The sequence below is a fragment of the Staurois parvus genome, unplaced genomic scaffold (assembly GCF_062004578.1).
Source record: "Staurois parvus isolate SC_StPar_1 unplaced genomic scaffold, SC_StPar_1.0 ptg000165l, whole genome shotgun sequence".
NCBI classification, from domain to species: Eukaryota; Metazoa; Chordata; class Amphibia; order Anura; family Ranidae; genus Staurois; species Staurois parvus.
The window spans coordinates 12,756,547-12,760,855 of NW_028317961.1; the positions used below are offsets into that span (position 1 = coordinate 12,756,547).

Below are 4,309 nucleotides of genomic sequence, written 5' to 3' on the forward strand. Positions count from 1 at the left end.
TGGACATCTGTGCAATATCTATTCTTATTTGACCATATAATATTTCTTTTCAATAAAACAAAATTTATTTGGCCAACACGCCCCAAAGTATATATGATGGAATGCTTTTAGAATCACATTTTTAAAGTTGCTCATATCTAGTGACAAAACAAGAAAGTGTCATATATTGCAATCTCAGAGACTGGATCATGGTGGACAGGACAGAACAAACCACAACAATATAAAGCTGTGCCACTGGAGTCATTGTACCAGTGAGACTATGCTATGAAATATCAAAAGCTGCCACTGGGCACTGGTGGGCAACATGAGAATGAATGGTTCTGAATGTAATGGTCTGGTATGGGAAGCAATTTCAGCCCACTACCTCTCCTAGGTTGAATAGACATCTGACAATCCTCATACAGTATTTAAATTAATTCAAAAGGTAATTTCATGCTGGATAAGAATATGCAAGATAGCAGACTGTAACCTGTAGGTATTTAAAGATATTAATACCTATAGAAAACTGTATCAGTGTCATAAACACAGTGACATCCCATTGGCCACATGTTAGATCTGGCCATTGGCCAAATCATGTCTGTCAACACCTCTCTCAAGGTCCAGAAAAGAGGGACTGCAACCACGTTTGACAGCTTTCATTTTACCACCAAAAGAAGGAACATCTGCAAAGAACTGAGAGCCACTTATACATCTTGATCATTACTTGGACTCTGCTGAACACACAGGACCAGGACATTGTTAAGTATTTTCACCCTTAATTCCTTTTTATTTCTCTGTTACATTATTGTCTCTTTGTTTCTTTGTAAAACCCTTTGTATGTAAATATTTTATTTGCAGCAGTTTTACCTTTTCATTACTAAACAATGTTTTGAAAAGTGTTACAATTGTCTAATGCATTAATACAGAACTTAAAGAATCCCTGTCTTTTAAAGAGCACTACTATAGTATAAACCTCTGGATATACCTGTATATGGTGGCAGTGTGTGTTACAGGCGTTTACTTTAAAGCCAAAATTGCTATTGTCAATACTGTGAATGTTTAAAATCTTCTGATAAAATTTTCTGGTGGCAGAGTAAAGGGTTAATTGCGTAGTTAACCAAACTCAGTGATAAGCACTCTGCCTGCTGGCACTTACATTGTGGTCCCACAAGCTGGAAAATCTTTGTGTAAGGTGAGGCTAGGAGTGTCATTATTGCACATCAGTGACAGCGTGATGCGTGTTTGACTCGCCATTTGTCACAGGTTAGTGAAGTGGGCAGTAGTCTGACATGTGTCCGTCACACTGAATTTCAAGACACGCATCACTGCAGGTACCTCTTTTCATTGAATCTAATCTGAGTGGCTGAGAAAGGATTCGAATGAGGATAACCAGTATGCAGTGATTTTTTTCCATCTAAAGTACACTATATTGCCAAAAGTATTGGGACACCCCTCCAAATTATTGTATTCATGTGTTCAATCACCTCCGTAGCCACAGGTGTATAAAATCATCACCTAGGCATGCAGACTGCTTCTACAAACATTTGTGAAAGAATGGATTGCTCTAAGGAGCTCCGTGAATTCAAGCGTGGTACTGTGATAGGTTGCCACCTGTGCAATAAGTCCATCCGTGAAATTTCCTTGTTACTAAATATTCCATGGTCAACTGTTAGTGCTATTATAACAAAGTGGAAGCAACTCGTAAAATGACAGAGCAGGGTCAGTGCATGCTGAAGCGCACAGTGTGCAGAAGTCACCAACAGTGTGGGGGTCTTTTTGTGGCATTCAGATTAGCACAACAGTGTGTAGAGAGCTTCATGGAATGGGTTTCCTTGGCTGAGCAGCTGCATCCAAGCCATACATCACCAAGTGCAATGTAAAGCTCACTGCCACTGGACTCTAGGAGCAGTGGAGACATGTTCTCTAGAGTAATGAATCACGCTTCTCTGTCTGGCAATCTGATGGATGTGTCTGGGTTTAGCGGTTGCCACGAGAACAGTACTTGCCTGACTGCATTGTGCCATGTGTAAAGTTTGGTGGAGAGGGGATTATGGTGTGGGGTTGTTTTTCAGGGGTTGGGCTTGGCCCCTTAGTTCCAGTGAAGAGAACTCTTAAGGTGTCAGCATACCAAGACATTTTGGACAATTTCATGCTCCCAACTTTGTGGGAACAGTTTGGGGATGGCCCCTTCCTGTTCCAACATGACTGTACACAAGTGCACAAAGCAAGGTCCATAAAGACATGGATGAGTGAGTTTGGGGTGGAGGAACTTGACTGGCCTGCACAACCTGAGTCCTGACCTCAACTCAATAGAACACCTTTGGGATGAATTAGAGCGGAGACTGCGAGCCAGAACTTCTCTTCCCACATCAGTGCCTGACCTCAAAAATGTGCTTCTGGAAGAATGGTCAAACATTCCCATAGAAACACTCTTAAACCTTGTGGACAGCCTTCCCAGAAGAGTTGAAGCTGTTATAGCTGCAAAGGATGGGACAACTCAACATTGAACTCTACGGACTAAGACTGGGATGCCATTAAAGTTGATGTGCTTGTAGTGTATGTCATTTACACTTATAAAACAAAAGGCAGGACATCACAACACAAAAAAATGGCGGCAAGTGCCAAATTAGACATCAGGGAAGATAAAAGAAAGTGTAATAAAAAATGCATCACAGTGAAAAATGGACTGACAGCCATAAAACAAAGAAAAAAAAAAGTTCCCCTTAACCAAAATAAAAAATGTTGTTTTCCCTGTTTACCTTTTAGGATTCCAACAATGCAAAATATTCCCAGACATCATTCTTCCCCTCCACTCTTAGAGTGTCCTAGCTGCTGCAGTTTGATCTTTATCTTTTATAATATTTTCGGTGCTGGTCATCAGATTCATCTTCCTTTTCAGGCCTCTTCCAAGTCCTTCAAATCCTTATCAGTTTCTCCATTCTGGCCTCTACTTTCCAAGAACTTGTTAAAGTTGTTTACTGTTTGCTCTCAATTACAATCAACCACATTTTTGTGGTAAGGCTGAGAAGAATTTCAAAGTGGAAAAGCTATGGCTTTTCACAGCTTTAATTTCATTTGCTGAATCTTGATATACATTTCCCCAGTTGGTCCCAGCTTCCTGCAGTGACTACAAATAGAACTCCTCAGACATGTTTTCACCTCATCAAATGGTACTGCCACAAAGTTCTTTAACTGAGTTCTTGTCCCAGTCATCAGTCACATCCTTGATCATCAAGTGGGTTTTCACTTTGCTCTCCAGGAAACTGTGACAGAACTCCTTAATCTTCTTAGCAGACATATCATCACTTTCTGGCTTGTATATGGTCATTTCTTTCTCAAAGGTAATCATTTTGACAGCTGGGCATTCTTCATTCTTTAAGATATGCTAGTTGATCACTTTCATCAACAGTGAAGATGTACAGAATCCTTCCCTTGAAGCTTAAGGCTGCTTTCTTAAAGCTATCCTGGTAGTCAGAGGCACTTTTTTGGCATCAGTGAAAGAATGTATCTTATTTCCCCACTGAAGCTCTTTGGTGTTGACTGCTCAGTGAATTCAATGGCCAAGGCAACTGATTAGTTCTGACAAAAGTTCAGCACTTCTTCCTTTGCTGTTTCCCCTTCGAATTTCTGGAAAGAACAATGCTGTATTTTTCAATGTATTATTTGGAGAAGGCAAAGTCATTGAAAATTGTACCAATCTGAATGCCTTTGCAGCCTACACAAAGCCTTTGCTGACTCAGATTCTAAATCTTTAAAGTGGTTGTAAAGCCTGAAGGTTTTCTTTACCTTTATATGAAGGTTTTTTACCTTCATGCATAAAAAGAAGGTAAAAAACCTTCAGTATGCAGCCCCCTCCCCCGACAACCACCCTATTACTTACCTAAGCCAGATCCTGATCCATCGATGTCCTGGCTCTCTGCCTCCTCATTGGCTCAGAGACCGCAGCGGGAGCCATTGTCAAGCGGAGCCCAGAGCACCGGCGGGGGAACCAAGAAGAGGAGGATTGGAGCTGCTCTGTGCGATCCTTTCCCAGGGCAGGTAAGTATAACATGTTTGTTTTTTGTTTAGTTTTTTTTTAACATAAGCCTTTATTATCACTTTAAGAAAGAGTCACCTGATGATTATGACTTTGCTTTGAGCATGTGGTTAAATACATCAAATTTGTGCATGTGAAATAAAAATGAATGAAGTACTTTGTTCATTTGTACTTGTTTCTTTGTAACTAATGTAAATTAGCTACTAGTGTTTCTCTGCTCAGATCTTTGCATGTTGACACTAGGGTTGGATTTGCACCAGTGCTTTTCCAGCTTTTAGGATCCCAAGAAAGAAA

General features: G+C 40.4%; 1 pseudogene; it reads right to left on the reverse strand.

Moving 5' to 3' along the window:
* Positions 1-2,825: 2,825 nt before the first annotated feature.
* LOC149462895 (protein disulfide-isomerase pseudogene) lies at positions 2,826-3,792 on the reverse strand (annotated as a pseudogene).
* Between the last annotated feature and the right edge of the window lie 517 nt (positions 3,793-4,309).